Source organism: Zea mays, chromosome 6 (assembly GCF_902167145.1).
Source record: "Zea mays cultivar B73 chromosome 6, Zm-B73-REFERENCE-NAM-5.0, whole genome shotgun sequence".
NCBI lineage: Eukaryota > Viridiplantae > Streptophyta > Magnoliopsida > Poales > Poaceae > Zea > Zea mays.
Genome location: NC_050101.1, coordinates 83326662 through 83344057, shown reverse-complemented (window position 1 = coordinate 83344057; position 17396 = coordinate 83326662). Strand labels below are relative to the sequence as shown.

The following is a 17396-nucleotide window of genomic DNA, read 5'->3' as shown; positions in this document are numbered from 1 at the left end:
ATCAACCTAAGGATTGACTAGTGTTCTGTTTTCCTGTCCTTGTTTACCCTTTGGGAATTGGTTACTATGATTAGTATGATGCTATTACTTTACTTTAATCAATAAACATGATGAGAATATCTATGATACGATGATGCTATCTTGATTATGATGATGATCTTGTGATACTTTAGGGGACTCGGGCTGTTTCCTGAGTACCTCTCCGTAAGGACCTGTTCGTTGGATGACCACCCAGGAAAACAGTATAACCATGAGGGTGGAATGGGACGCCCTTAGCTAATTAATTGGATAAACTTGGGGTGTAGTTGGCTTCACCGTTGTGCCGTTAATGGGGACCGGGGCATAGTGCTTGGTCTGCTAAGGGTGGGTGCCAAGGTCCATTCGATTTGGTTTTGTTAGTCACCCACCATAGGGAGGGTATTGTGTTTGTACGACTGGCGAAACCTAACGGGCAACTATACACCAGGGGAATCTTTGTAAAGGCTACGTAGTGAAACATTGTTGACTCACCCTTGTAGTGTTTGAGAGTTTGATCGACCCGAGGCAAATAGGGATCACGACTTGTGGGTAAAGTGTGCAACCTCTGCAGAGTGTTAGAAACTGGTATATCAGTCGTGCTTGCGGTTATGAGCAGCCCTGGGAGCTCCTTTGATTAAAGTAACTCTAGATACTTTTATGATGATGATTATCTTTATGGTATTTTGGTATTTCCCCTCGGAGGGAGTGCCACTTGGGTAATAACTTGGGATTATTGCTAAAACATAGCTTTTTACTAGTAATAAATACTTGACCAACTAAAAGAAACTGCTTTAAGCTTAACCCCACATACAGCTAGTCCACTTTAGCCAAACGGGACATTTGCTGAGTACGTTGATGTGTACTCACCCTTGCTTTAGAACACCAAACCCCCCAGGTTGTCCCCATTGCAATCAGTGCTCAGGAGAAGATGAAGGCAACATGGATTATTTCCAGGAGTTTTAGGACTTTGATGAGTTCTAGATTAGTTTAGTGGCAAACCCCCAATCAGCTGCTTGTGAAGGTCTTATCGTACTACATTTCGTATCCACACTTTGATTATGATTATGACTTAAGATAATGACTCTATGGATGTCTTGGGCATCTTGATGTACTAAACTATTTCCGCTATTATTTTGAGCAATATGTGATGATGTCCAACTATGTAATCGCTGTGTACGTGAATTTCTGATCCTGGCACGTACATGGTTTGCATTCGGTTTACCTTCTAAAACCGGGTGTGACACAGGTACACTCGCTATTCACATTACAGAAATTTTTCTTGTTGATTCTTATATAAATTCTTGGCTATTTGATACCGGATCAGTTGCCCATATTTGCAATTCGATGCAGGGAATGATAAGAAGTAGAAGCGTGAAAAGAGGAGAAGTTGATTTCCGAGTAGGCAATAATGCAAGAGTTGCTGCGTTGACCATCGGGACGATGCAACTCCACCTTCCATCAGGATTTATTTTGGAGTTAAATAATTGTTATCTAGTTTCTAGTAACATTATGTCTCCTTCATGTTTGATGAAGGATAATTATTCATTTGCAAGTGAAAACAATGGTTGTGTGATCTCTAAGAATGACATGTTTGTGGCTTTTGCATCCATTATGAATGGGTTATTCATTTTAAATCTTGACGATGCACCTATCTGTAATATTAGTTCTAAAAGGCATTGTCCTAATGATTTAAGTCCTACCTACATGTGGCACTGTCGTTTGGGTCATTTAAGTGAGAATCGCATGAAGAAGCTTCATTCTGATGGGCTTTTAACTTCGTTTGATTTTGAATCATACGAGACATGTGAAGCATGCTTACTTGGCAATATGACCAAGGCACCCTTCACAGGTTTACCTGAGAGGGTATTAGATTTGTTGGAACTCATACATGCTAATGTGTGCGGACCAATGGGTACGACAGCTAGAGGAGGATTCCAATACTTCATAATCTTCACTGATGATTTTAGTTGATATGGATATTCCTACTTGATAAAACATAAGTCTGAATCTTTAGAAAAGTTCAAAGAGTTTCAAAATGATGTTGAAAATCAGCGTGACAAGAAAATTAAAGCACTACAATCTAATCGTGGAGGTGAATATTTGAGCCATGAGTTTAGCAATCATATAAAGAGTTGTGGAATTGTTTCGTAGCTTATGCCACCTGAAACACCTCAGAGGAATGGCATGTCTGAACGATGTAATCGGACTTTATTGGATATGGTTCGACCAATGATGAGCAAGTCGGACCTACCTTTGTCGTTTTGGGGATACGCTCTAGAAACAATAGCTTTCACACTGAATAGGGTACCATCTAAGTCCGTAGTTAAGGCACCATATGAGATGTGGACTGGGAAAACTCCCAGTCTGTCTTTTCTGAAGTTTTGGGGTTGTGAGGTATACGTCAAGAGACTACAGTCGGATAAACTCACTCCAAAATCGGACAAGTGCATGTTCGTGGGATATCCAAAAGAAACTTTGGGATATTACTTTTACCACCCGTCAAAGGGCAAAGTGTTTGTCGCTAGGAACAATGTTTTCTTAGAGAAAGAGTTTCTCAAAAGAGAGGAAAGTAAACAAAAGGTGTATCTTGAAGAAGTTCAGGATGAGCCAGTGGGACAAGATTCAACAAATCATGCTAATGTAGCAGAACAAGTTGAGACGTCTATGGCAAGAGAATCACCACCACAACCACGAAGGTCATCAAGGCTTCGTGAGACACGAAGATAAGTGCTATTGTTGGGCAATGGGGAAGTGTTGTTGTTAGACAACGATGAACCTACAACATATGTAGAAGCGATGATGGACCTAGATTCCGAGAAATGGCAAGTCACCATGAGATCCAAGATAGATTCCATGGGAGAAAATCAGGTTTCGAGCTTGGTTGACCCGCCTGATGTTGTTAGACCCATAGAGTGCAAATGGATCTATAAGAAGAAGAAAGACATGGATGAAAATGTTCACATCTATAAGGCTCAACTTGTTGCAAAGGGTTTTTGACAAGTTCAAGGAATTGACTATGACGAGACATTCTCGCCAGTAGCGATGCTTAAATCTATTCGGATCATTCTAGCTATTGCCGCATATTTCGATTATGAGATTTGGTAGATGGATGTCAAAACAGCTTTCCTTAATGGGAACCTAGATGACGATGTGTATATGATACAGCCCGAGGGTTTTGTCGATCCGATCACTGTTGGAAAGATATGCAAACTTTAGAAATCTATTTATGGGTTGAAGCAAGCATCTCGGAGTTGGAACTTTCGTTTTGATGAAGTGGTCAAAGGGTTTGGTTTTATCAGAATGAAGAAGAAGCTTGTGTTTACAAGAAAGAAAGTGGGAGCACTGTTGTATTTCTGATCTTGTATGTGGATGACATATTATTGATTGGGAACGACATTCCTATGTTGGAGTCCGTCAAGGCTTCACTGAAAAAGAGTTTTTCTATGAAGGACTTAGGGGAAGCAGCATATATTTTGGGCATAAGGATCTATAGAGATAGGTCAAAGAGGATTAAGTCAAGATACGTACATTGACAAGGTGTTGAAATGGTTCAACATGGAACAGTCCAAGAAAGGGTTATTACCTATGTCACATGTTATACACCTTAGCAAGAAGCAATGTCCGACGATAGCTAATGAGTGAGAGCAAATGAGTAAGGTACCATATGCCTCGGCAATTGGATCAATCATGTATGCCATGATAAGTACACACCTAGATATTTCATACGCTATAAGTGCTACGAGTAGGCACCAGGATGATCCAGGTGAGGATCCCTGGACAGCGGTAAAAGGCATTCTTAAGTACTTGAGAAGGACTAAAGATATGTTCCTTGTATATGGGGGTAAGGAGGAGCTCGTTGTAACTGGTTACACCGATGCTAGCTTCCAAACTGATCCAGACGAGTTAAAATCACAATCAGGTTTTGTGTTCACAATAAATGGTAGTACTATTAGTTGGAAGAATTCCAAGCAGGAGACTATGACTAATTCTACAACAGAAGCCGAGTACATTGCAGCTTTTGAATCTGCGAAGGAAGGTATTTGGATAAGGAAGTTCCTCATCGAGCTTAGTGTGTTTTCTAATGCCTCTAGTCCATTGAACCTATACTGTGACAACAATGGGGCTATTGCACAAGCTAAGGAGCCAAGGAACCACCAAAAAAGCAAACACATACTGCGGAAGTTTCACCTCATACGGGAATTTGTTAGTCCAAGTGAGATAAAGATATGTAAAATACATACGGATTTGAATGTTGCTGATCCTTTGACAAAACCTCTTCCACAACCCAAGCATGAGGCACACATGAGATCTATGGGTATTAGATATCTTCTAGATTTACTCTAGTGTAAGTGGAAGACTGTTAGAAATATGTCCTAGAGATTATCAGAAAGATGAGCATATTTCTTTGTATCCATGATATATATATATATATATTGCTTAATTGAATATCCATAAAAGGCACCTTTTATTGATTAGCAATTATGTGAATTGTTTGTGAGATTCTTTACTTGTATGGTTATTCTAAATGTTGTCCCTAGTCAGAGTCGATGACTAGCACATGTATTAGTTGATGACTACATTTCACAAGTCATGGGCATGGAGATGTTAAACTAATAATGTGGGCGCATGTATGACATGAGGGTGGACCGACCCAACGTGAGATATTGTAATATAGTTCTCTTTTTGCAACATGTATACTGTATCTTAGACCTGAGATTGTCGCATGTTCTCAAGATGTGAATTGACTTACTTATGGACTATCAAACACTACTCTGTAAGTGGGTAGTTATAAAGATAGTTTTGGGTTTATCAGAAAGCTTGTTGTGAGGCATGATCAGTCAAGATGGAGTTTGTCCCTCTCTTCTTGAGAGAGATATCTCTGGGCCCCTCGACTGATTGGATCAAGAAATGCATGGCCATGCTAGGGTTTAGTGTTAACTAATGAAAGGATTCCAATTCACAGTATCAAGAAATAGATGCCAGTTTAGAGCCAGCCCAAATATCGTGAGACAAAGGGAACACCATGTACGTAATGTTGAAATGGTTCGTCTGATATGATCTTTACTTACGCAAAGGAGTTGACATGTCTTGCTAGAGGTCGCTGTCAATTATTGGGCCAAGTAAGAGTACTTGGGCCATGTCTATATGTACGTGAACCTATAGGATCACACACTTAAGTGGAAGGAAGCCCAACTCGGATTAGATCCGCAATTAGACAAAGCTTTAGAGTTATTGATGGGCCTAAGAGTTAGAAGCCCACCAGAACGCCTATATAATGAGGGGCAGAGACATGGTTAAGTGAACCCTAATTCACCATTAGTAAATGAGCAGTCGCTCGCCCCTCGCCCTTGCCTAGCCGCCGTCGCGAACCTAGCAGTTCAGAACATGACGCTTCCTCCTGTACGTGTGGATACTTCGGAGGTGCTGCATCTGGAGCACTAGGATGAACCGTGTGAGGACGTGAAGGTCGCTGGCGACTACATAACACTGCTCGACGCGTTTGTCTACATCAAGACATCTTCCGCTGCCATACGCGTCTAGTGGTAATTCCATGATCTATAACCACAGTAGTTCCTGGTTTTATGGGGTCAATTTTTTTTGTTTTGCGCTAGTGTAGCCTCCCCATAATCCTTTAGAAATAACTCGGATATATTGAATGATCAACTAGTTTTATGAAGGAGTTCTATGAGGCATGGTATGGAGTCATGTGGCTAGGATGAGAAGATCAAAAAACATGGCTTGGCTACAAAGTACTGTGTTGCTAGGTGCATTGGCAAGCAAAGTTACAATTGATTAACAAATAAAACCATAGAATACTTGTGTTGATTACAAGTGATGGAGGTTGTATGTTTGTGAGGCATCACCGATAGAGAATGAAATGTAATACAAAAGGCAAAGTTTTTTGTAGGAGATTTTATTTCTTCAGCCAAAGTTTGTATAGAGAAACTATAAGTGCAATCAACCTCTCGAGGGATCAAAGGACAAAACAAATAAAGACACTAATAAGTTTGCTCTAAAGTGTGTACTCAGTTTATGATAAATTAGAAGGAGTACAAAAGATCTTGTCAAATAAAAGAAGTGAAAGTCGCCTAGAGGGGGGGGGGGGTGAATAGGGCGAATCTGAAATTTACAAACTTAAGCACAAACTACAAGCCGGGTTAGCGTTAGAAATATAAACGAGTCCAAGAGAGAGGGCGCAAAACAAATCGTGAGCAAATAAAGAGCGAGACACGATGATTTGTTTTACCGAGGTTCGGTTCTTGCAAACCTACTCCCCGTTGAGGTGGTCACAAAGACCGGGTCTCTTTCAACCCTTTCCCTCTCTCAAACGGTCACTTAGACCGAGTGAGCTTCTCTTCTGAATCAAACGGAACACGAAGTTCCCGCAAGGACCACCACACAGTTGGTGTCTCTTGCCTTAGTTACAATTGAGTTTGATCACAAGAATGAAGGAAGAAAAGAAGCAATCCAAGCGCAAGAGCTCAAATGAACACAACAAATCACTCTCTCTAATCACTAAAGCTTTGTGTGGAGTTGGGAGAGGATTTGATCTCTTTGGTGTGTCTTGTATTGAATGCTATAGCTCTTGTAAGGTGTAGAAGTGTGAAAACTTGGATGCCATTGAATGTGGGGTGGTTGGGGTATTTATAGCCCCAACCACCAAAAATGGCCGTTGGAAGTGTGCTATCGCATGGCGCACCGGACAGTCCGGTGCGCCAGCCACGTCAACAGACCGTTGGGGTTCGACCGTTGGAGCTCTGACTTGTGGGGCCTCTGGGCTGTTCGGTGGTGCACCGGACAGGTCCTATAGACTGTCCGGTGTGCCTTCTGGCGCTGCTCTGTCCTCTGCGCGCGCAGGCACGCATTTAATGCGTTGCAGCTGATCGTTGCTCACGAAGTAGCCGTTGCTCCGCTGGCACACCGGACAGTCCGGTGTGCACCGGACACTGTCCGGTGACTCACCGGACAATCCAGTGAATTATAGCGGAGCGCCCTCTGATTTTCCCGAAAGTGAAGAGTTCGAGCTGAAGTGCCCTGGTGCACCGGACACTGTCCGGTGTGCCACCGGACAGTCCAGTGCGCTAGACCAGGGTGCCTTTGGGTTGTCTTTTGCTCTCTTTGTTTGAACCCTTTCTTGGTCTTTTTTTATTGGCTTATTGTGAACCTTTGGCACCTGTGGAACTTATAGACTAGAGCAAACTAGTTAGTCCAAATATTTGTGTTGGGCAATTCAACCACCAAAATCAATTAGGAAATAGGTGTAAGCCTAATTCCCTTTCAATCTCCCCCTTTTTGGTGATTGATGCCAACACAAACCAAAGCAATTATAGAAGTGCATAATTGAACTAGTTTACATAATTGTAAGTGCAAAGGTTACTTAGAATTGAGCCAATATAAATTCTCATAAGATATGCATGGATTGTTTCTTTATATTTAACATTTTGGACCACGCTTGCACCACATGTTTTGTTTTCGCAAATTCTTTTGTAAATTCTTTTCAAAGTCCTTTTGCAAATAGTTAAAGGTAAATGAATAAGATTTTGAGAAGCATTTTCAATATTTGAAATTTTCTCCCCCTGTTTCAAATGCTTTTTTTTGACTACACAAAACTCCTCTCGATAAAATCCTCCTCTTAGTGTTCAAGAGGGTTTTAAGATATCATTTTTGAAAATACTACTTTCTCCCCCCTTTTGAACACAATAAAATACCAATTTTGAAAAACATTAGTTTAAAATTAGGTGGTGGTGCGGTCCTTTTGCTTTGGGCTAATACTTTCTCCCCCTTTGGCATGAATCGCCAAAAACGGATACTTTGAGTGAAATATAAGCCCTCTTACTACTTTCTCCCCCTTTGGTTAACAAAATATGAGTGAAGATTATACCAAAGTTGGAGAGTTGCTCGGAGCGACGGCGAAGGATGAGTTGTGGAGTGGAGTGGAAGCCTTTGTTTTTGCCGAAGACTCTTAATCCCTTTCAATACACCTATGACTTGGTTTGAAATATACTTGAACACATATTAGTCATATCATATAAAAGAGATATGATCAAAGGTATAGTAATGAGCTATGTGTGTAAAAACATCAAAAGAAATTCCTAGAATCAAGGATATTTAGCTCATGCCTAAGTTTGTTAAAAGTTTGTTCATCTAGTGGCTTGGTAAAGATATCGGCTAATTGTTCTTTAGTGTTAATGTAAGCAATCTCGATATCCCCTTTTTGTTGGTGATCCCTTAAGAAATGATACCGAATGGCTATGTGTTTAGTGCGGCTATGCTCAACGGGATTATCCGCCATGCGGATTGCACTCTCATTATCACATAGAAGAGGAACTTTGGTTAATTTGTAACCATAGTCCCTAAGGGTTTGCCTCATAGTTGCGCGCAACAATGACCTGCGGCAATATACTCGGCTTCGGCGGTAGAAAGAGCTACGGAATTTTGCTTCTTTGAAGCCCAAGACACCAGGGATCTTCCCAAGAACTGGCAAGTCCCCGATGTGCTCTTTCTATTAATTTTACACCCCGCCCAATCGGCATCCGAATAACCAATTAAATCAAATGTGAATCCCCGAGGGTACCAAAGCCCAAACTTAGGAGTATAAACTAAATATCTCAAGATTCGTTTTACGGCCATAAGGTGAGCTTCCTTAGGGTCGGCTTGGAATCTTGCACACATGCATACGGAAAGCATAATATCCGATCGAGATGCACATAAATAGAGTAAATAGCCTATCATCGACCGATATGCCTTTTGATCGACGGATTTACCTCCCGTGTCGAGGTCGAGATGCCCATTGGTTCCCATGGGTGTCTTGATGGGCTTGGCATCCTTCATCCCAAACTTGGTTAGAATGTCTTGAATATACTTTGTTTGGCTAATGAAGGTGCCCTCTTGGAGTTGTTTCACTTGAAATCCTAAGAAGTACTTCAACTCCCCCATCATTGACATCTCGAATTTTTGTGTCATGATCCTACTAAATTCCTCACATGTAGATTCGTTAGTAGACCCAAATATGATATCATCAACATAAATTTGGCATACAAACAAATCATTGTCAAGAGTTTTAGTAAATAAAGTAGGATCGGCTTTTCCGACTTTGAAGCCATTAGTGATAAGAAAATCTCTTAGGCATTCATACCATGCTCTTGGGGCTTGCTTGAGCCCATAAAGCGCCTTAGAGAGTTTATATACATAGTTAGGATACTCACTATCTTCAAAGCCGGGAGGTTGCTCAACATAGACCTCTTCCTTGATTGGTCCATTGAGGAAGGCACTTTTCACGTCCATTTGATAAAGCTTAAAGCCATGGTAAGTAGCATAGGCAAGTAATATGCGAATTGACTCAAGCCTAGCTACGGGTGCATAGGTTTCACCGAAATCCAAACCTTCGATTTGTGAATACCCCTTGGCCACAAGTCGGGCTTTGTTCCTTGTCACCACACCATGCTCATCTTGCTTGTTGCGGAAGACCCATTTGGTTCCTACAACATTTTGATTAGGATGTGGAACTAAATGTCATACCTCGTTCCTAGTGAAGTTGTTGAGCTCCTCTTGCATCGCCACCACCCAATCCGAATCTTGTAGTGCTTCCTCTACCCTGTGTGGCTCAATAGAGGAAACAAAAGAGTAATGCTCACAAAAATGTGCAACACGAGATCTAGTGGTTACCCCCTTATGAATGTCGCCGAGGATGATGTCGACGGGGTGATCTCGTTGGATTGCTTGATGGACTCTTGGGTGTGGCGGTCTTGGAACTTGTTCATCTTCCTCATCTTGATCATGGGCATCTCCCCCTTGATCATTGCTCTCTTCTTGAGGTGGCTCAACTCCTTGATCTTCTCCTTCATCATTTTGAGCCTCATCCTCATCTTGAGTTGGTGGGGATGCTTGCATTGAGGAAGATGGCTGATCTTGTGCATTTGGTGGCTCTTCGAATTCCTTAGGACACACATCCCCAGTGGACATGTTCCTTAGCGCGACGCACGGAGCCTCTTCATCACCTATCTCATCAAGATCAACTTGCTCTACTTGAGAGCCGTTAGTCTCATCAAACACAACGTCGCAAGAAACTTCAACTAGTCCTGAGGACTTGTTAAAGACTCTATATGCCCTTGTGTTTGAATCATATCCTAGTAAAAAGCCTTCTACTGTCTTAGGAGCAAATTTAGATTTTCTACCTCTTTTGACAAGAATAAAGCATTTGCTACCAAAGACTCTAAAATATGAAATATTGGGCTTTTTACCGGTTAGGAGTTCATATGATGTCTTCTTGAGGATTCGGTGTAGATACAACCGGTTGATGGCGTAGCAGGCGGTGTTGACCGCCTCAGCCCAAAACCGATCTGAAGTCTTGTACTCATCAAGCATGGTCCTTGCCATGTCTAATAGAGTTCTATTCTTCCTCTCCACTACACCATTTTGTTGTGGCGTGTAGGGAGAAGAGAACTCATGCTTGATGCCCTCCTCCTCAAAGAAGCCTTCAATTTGAGAGTTCTTGAACTCCGTCCCGTTGTCGCTTCTAATTTTCTTGATCCTTAAGCCAAACTCGTTTTGAGCCCGTCTCAAGAATCCCTTTAATGTCTCTTGGGTATGAGATTTTTCCTGCAAAAAGAACACCCAAGTGAAGCGAGAATAATCATCCACAATAACTAGACAGTACTTACTCCCGCCGATGCTTATGTAAGCTATCGGGCCGAATAGGTCCATGTGTAGGAGCTCGAGTGGCCTGTCAGTCGTCATGATGTTCTTGTGTGGATGATGAACACCAACTTGCTTCCCTGCCTGACATGCGCTACAAACCCTGTCTTTCTCAAAATGAACATTTGTTAGTCCCAAAATGTGTTCTCCCTTTAGAAGCTTGTGAAGATTTTTCATTCCAACATGTGCTAGTCGGCGGTGCCAGAGCCAGCCCATGTTAGTCTTAGCAATTAAGCAAGTGTCGAGTTCAGCTCTATCAAAATCTACTAAGTATAGCTGACCCTCTAACACTCCCTTAAATGCTATTGAATCATCACTTCTTCTAAAGACAGTAACACCTACATCTGTGAAAAGACAGTTGTAGCCCATTTTGCATAATTGAGATACGGAAAGCAAATTGTAATCTAAAGAATCTACAAGAAAAACATTGGAAATGGAATGGTCAGGTGATATAGCAATTTTACCCAATCCTTTGACCAAACCTTGATTTCCATCCTCGAATGTGATAGCTCGTTGGGGATCTTGATTTTTCTCATAGGAGGAGAACATCTTCTTCTCCCCAGTCATGTGGTTTGTGCAACCGCTATCAATGATCCAACTTGAGCCTCCGGATGCATAAACCTACAAAACAAGTTTAGTTCTTGGTTTTAGGTACCCAAACGGTTTTGGGTCCTTTGGCATTAGATACAAGAACTTTGGGTACCCAAACACAAGTCTTTGATCCCTTGTGTTTGCCCCCAACAAACTTGGCAACTACCTTGCCGGATTTGTTAGTCTAAACATAAGATGCATCAAAAGTTTTAAATGAAAAGTTGGAATCATTTGATGCACTAGGAGTTTTCTTCTTAGGCAATTTAGCACGGGTTGATTGCCTAGAGCTAGATGTCTCACCCTTATACATAAAAGCATGATTAGGGCCAGAGCGAGACTTCCTAGAATGAATTCTCCTAATTTTGCTCTCAGGATAACCGACAGGGTACAAAATGTAACCCTCGTTATCCTGAGGCATGGGAGCCTTGCCCTTAACAAAATTAGACAATCTTTTAGGAGGGGCATTAAGTTTGACATTGTCCCCCTTTTGGAAGCCAATGCCATCCTTGATGCCAGGGCGTCTCCCACTATAGAGCATGCTTCTAGCAAATTTAAATTTCTCATTTTCTAAGTCATGCTCGACAATTTTAGCATCTAATTTTGCTATATGATCATTTTGTTGTTTAATTAAAGCCATATGATCATGAATAGCATCAATGTTAACATCTCTACATCTAGTGCAAATAGTAACATGCTCAGTGGTAGATGTAGAGAGTTTGCATGAATTAAGTTCAACAATCTTAGCACGTAAAATATCATTGTTATCTCTAAGATCGGAAATTGTAACATTGCAAATATCTAGTTCTTTAGCCTTAGCAATTAGTTTTTCATTTTCAATCCTAAGGCTAGCAAGGGAGACATTTAATTCTTCAATCTTAGCAAGTAAGTTAACATTATCATCTCTAAGATTGGGAATTGAAACATCACAAATATTAGAATCAACCTTAGCAATTAATTTAGCAATTTTCATTTCTAAGGTTGGCAATAGTGTCATGACAAGTGCTTAGCTCACTAGATAGTTTTTCACATTTTTCTACTTCTAGAGCGTAAGCATTTTTAACCTTAACATGCTTCTTATTTTCCTTAATTAGGAAGTCCTCTTGGGTGTCCAAGAGTTCATCCTTCTCATGAATAGTACTAATTAGTTCATTCAATTTTTCCTTTTGTTGCATGTTAAGGTTGGCAAAAAGGATGCGCAAATTATCTTCCTCATCACTAGCATTATCCTCATCACTAGAGGTTTCATATTTAGTGGAGGATTTTACCGTCTTCCTTTTGTCGTCCTTTGCCATGAGGCACTTGTGGCCGACGTTGGGGAAGAGGAGTCCCTTGGTGACGGCGATGTTGGCGGCGTCCTCATCGGAGGAGTCAGAGGAACTCTCGTCGGAGTCCCACTCGCGGCACACATGGGCATCACCGCCCTTCTTTTTGTAATACCTCTTCCTTTCCTTTCTTCTCTCCTTCTTGTCGTCACCCCTGTCACTATCACTAGATAATGGACATTTAGCAATGAAATGACCGGGCTTACCACACTTGTAGCATACTTTCTTGGAGCGGGGCTTGTAATCCTTCCCCCTCCTTTGCTTGAGGATTTGGTGGAAGCTCTTGATGATGAGCGTCATCTCCTCATTGTCGAGCTTAGAGGCGTCGATGGGTTGTCTACTTGATGTAGACTCCTCCTTTTTCTCCTCCGTCGCCTTGAATGCGACGGGTTGTGCTTCGGGCGTGGAGGGGCCATCTAGCTCGTTGATTTTCTTTGAGCCTTTGATCATCAACTCAAAGCTCACAAAATTACCTATTACTTCCTCGGGAGACATTAGTGTATATCTAGGATTACCACGAATTAATTGAACTTGTGTAGGGTTAAGGAAAACAAGTGATCTAAGAATAACCTTAACCATCTCATGGTCATCCCATTTCTTACTCCCGAGGTTGCGCACTTGGTTCACCAAGGTCTTGAGCCGGTTGTACATTTCTTGTGGCTCTTCCCCTTGGCGAAGCCGGAAGCGACCGAGCTCCCCCTCGATTGTCTCCCGCTTGGTGATCTTGGTCACTTCGTCTCCTTCGTGCGCCGTCTTGAGTACGTCCCAAATCTCCTTGGCGCTCTTCAATCCTTGCACCTTGTTATACTCCTCTCGACTTAGAGATGTGAGGAGTATAGTGGTGGCTTGGGAGTTGAAGTGCACAATTTGGGCTACTTCGTTGTCATCATAGTGTTCATCCCCTACGGATGGTACCTGTACACCAAACTCAACAACATCCCATATACTTTTGTGGAGTGAGGTTAGGTGATATCACATCATATCACTCCACCTAGCATAATCTTCACCATCAAATGTTGGTGGTTTGCCCAATGGGACGGAAAGTAATGGCGTATGTTTAGGAATGCGAGGGTAGCGTAGGGGGATCTTACTAAACTTCTTGCGCTCATGGCGCTTAGAAGTTACGGACGGCGTGTCGGAGCCGGAGGTGGATGGCGTCGAGGAGTCGGTCTCGTAGTAGACCACCTTCCTCATCTTCTTCTTCTTGTCACCGCTCCGACGCGACTTGTGTGAAGGGGATTCCTTTTCCTTCCCCTTCCCTTTGTTGTAGGACTCTCCCGATGAAGCCTTCCCATGGCTTGTAATGGGCTTCTCGCCGGTCCCCATCTCTTTCTTGGCGTGATCTCCCGACATCACTTCGAGCGGTTAGGCTCTAATGAAGAACCAACTCTGATACCAATTGAAAGTCGCCTAGAGGGGGGGTGAATAGGGCGAATCTGAAATTTACAAACTTAAGCACAAACTACAAGCCGGGTTAGCGTTAGAAATATAAACGAGTCCAAGAGAGAGGGCACAAAACAAATCGTGAGCAAATAAAGAGCGAGACACGATGATTTGTTTTACCGAGGTTCGGTTCTTGCAAACCTACTCCCCGTTGAGGTGGTCACAAAGACCGGGTCTCTTTCAACCCTTTCCCTCTCTCAAACGGTCACTTAGACCGAGTGAGCTTCTCTTCTCAATCAAACGGAACATGAAGTTCCCGCAAGGACCACCACACAGTTGGTGTCTCTTGCCTTGGTTACAATTGAGTTTGATCACAAGAATGAAGGAAGAAAAGAAGTAATCCAAGCGCAAGAGCTCAAATGAACACAACAAATCACTCTCTCTAATCACTAAAGCTTTGTGTGGAGTTGGGAGAGGATTTGATCTCTTTGGTGTGTCTTGTATTGAATGCTATAGCTCTTGTAAGGTGTAGAAGTGTGAAAACTTGGATGCCATTGAATGTGGGGTGGTTGGGGTATTTATAGCCCCAACCACCAAAAATGGCCGTTGGAAGTGTGCTGTCGCATGGCGCACCGGACAGTCCGGTGCGCCAGCCACGTCAGCAGACCATTGGGGTTCGACCGTTAGAGCTCTGACTTGTGGGGCCTCTGGGCTGTCCGGTGGTGCACCGGACAGGTCCTGTAGACTGTCTGGTGCGCCTTTTGGCGCTGCTCTGTCCTCTGCGCGTGCAGGCGCGCATTTAATGCGTTGCAGCCGACCGTTGCTCGCGAAGTAGCCGTTGCTCCGCTGGCACACCGGACAGTCCGGTGACTCACCGGACAGTCCGGTGAATTATAGCGGAGCGCCCTCTGATTTTCCCGAAAGTGAAGAGTTCAAGCTGAAGTGCCCTGGTGCACCGGACAGTCCGGTGCGCCAGACCAGGGTGCCTTTGGGTTGTCTTTTGCTCTCTTTGTTTGAACCCTTTCTTGGTCTTTTTTATTGGCTTATTGTGAACCTTTGGCACCTGTGGAACTTATAGACTAGAGCAAACTAGTTAGTCCAAATATTTGTGTTGGGCAATTCAACCACCAAAATCAATTAGGAAATAGGTGTAAGCCTAATTCCCTTTCAAGAAGCATATGATTAGGGAGGTTCACACAATTTTTTCATGTTCCTCATTGCGCTTCTAGTGGTTCCAAGCAAAGACATGTTAAAATTTTTATATCATTTGAGTCTTAGAAATCACCGTACAATTAAGAGGGGTCCACAATGTAGTGGTGTTTGCATAAGCTCAAAATTTTCCCTTGCAAAAGCTATTTTTGAAACCAAGTTTTTGGAGTGAAATGTGTGTAGTTCAACCTCACCAAAGTTTTCTGGACAGAAATCCTCTCTGGTTCAAGGCGGTTGAACCTAGCCTAGAGGTGGTTCAACCAGCTTAGGCCAGCGAAGCTCTCTGGTCAAAACCGGTTGAATCGATCTTCCAAGGGCGATTCCGGGTTTTATCCAAGAACCTCTCTAGTGAAACCCAGTTGAACCGGCCTCCTAGGGCCAGTTCAACTAGCTTTTGCTCAGTCCATCATTTTGTAGTCTCTGCTAGACAGGTGGTTGAACCGGTCTCTCAGGGGCGGTTCAACTGGGGTCGAAATTGGTTCAACCGACTTTTGCATAGAAAGTCCAAACGTTCAGCAGTGAAAGGAACTCGGATGCCTAAGAGGGGGCGTGAATTAGGACTTCTAAAAATCTCGCTAATCTAGGCCACAAATAATCCTCCTAAACAAAACATAAGCAAATAACTAAGTGATAATGTGCAAACTAGGTTTTGTTTAAGTGTTGCTATCTCTATCGCCAAAAGAGTTATGCAACCTAAGTTCCAATCCTATATTCTAAACTAAGAATAGTAAAGATTGCAACTTAAGTAAACAATGTATATGCGGAAGCTAAAGAGCAAAGGTAGAGATTGCAAACTCCCGTGGACTCACCGGTATTTTTACCGAGGTATCCAGAACCACGCAAGGTTCTGACAATTCCTCGTTGGTGCTCCTACCCAAAGGGACACCCACACGAGGGCGAAGCACCCGGTCGAGTAACTCCATATAGAATTGTAGGCCTTCTCCACGCGCAAGTGGTGCTCCGCTTCCGACCTCCTCTTGGACACTCCCCGCCATCTTCACTATCGAGCTTTCAGCCGAAACACCACGGGTCTCATTCCCTCGTGTACACGCTGGCAGCCACACTCGGTACAATATTAAAACGGCTCATGCAAGAGCCGAGGGGTTTGTGGGTTGTTCTAACCTCACTCAATCAACTAGGAACAATCCTAGAGCAAGCGCTAAAGAAGTCCAACTAACCTAAGCACTTCGCAAAGCACCTACGCTAATCATTTAGTGATTCTACTAAGCATTTTAGTGTTGGAGTTATTGGAAATGTGTCTCTATGAAAGTCGCCTAAAGGGGGGTGAATAGGTGAAACCTAAAAATTATAAACTTTGAACACAAACTTGTCCTGTGGTTAGAGTTAGAACAAGTATTAATATAACCGGAGTGCAGAAGATAGTTGTTCTTGCCATGAGTTGCACAATCAATGCGGATAACTTTGGGAGCCAACTCAAAAGCAATAGCAAGCAAGAGAACTAGTGAGACAGGGGAGAGGAAGAATTTCACACCCGATTTTGGAAGGTAAACCGAATGCGAACCATGTACGTGCCAGGATCAGAAACTCACGTACATAGCGATTACGTAATTGGACATCATCACACGTTGCTCAAAGTAAATAGCGAAAAAGGTATTTTATTACATCAAGATGTCCAAGACATCCACAGAGTCATTAACATAACATTGTCATTAATATTATCAAAGTGCGGAAAACGAAACGTAGCAGATAAGGCCTTCACATGTAGCTGACTAGGGGTTTGCCACTAACATAACTAGAACTTGTCGTAGTCCTAGAACTCCTAAAAGTCCTCCATGTTGCCAGCATCTCCTCCTGAGCACTTAATACAGGTTTTTAAAGCAAGAGTGAGTACACATCAATGTACTCAGCAAATGTCCTGTTTGGCTAAAGTGGACTAGCTGTATGTGGAGTTATGGTTAAGCAATTGCTTTTAGTTGGTTAGGTATTTATTACTTAGTAGTAAAGCTATGTTTTAGTAATAAACCCAGTTATTACCCAAAAGTACTCCCTCCAAAAGGAATACCAGAGATTAGAGTTATATCTATCATCATTAACCATAATCATAAAAGTATCCAAAGTTCTAATCGAAGAGGATCCCAAGGCTGCTCTTAACCGTGAGCATGACTGATATACCAACTTCTAACACTCTGCAGAGGTTGCACACTTTACCCACGAGTC

The 17396-nt window shown here is 42.6% G+C and overlaps 1 pseudogene; it reads right to left on the bottom strand.

The window, feature by feature from the left end:
* The window catches only part of LOC103631142 (uncharacterized), a 129486-nt pseudogene that overhangs the window by 7715 nt on the left and 104375 nt on the right, over window positions 1–17396 (bottom strand).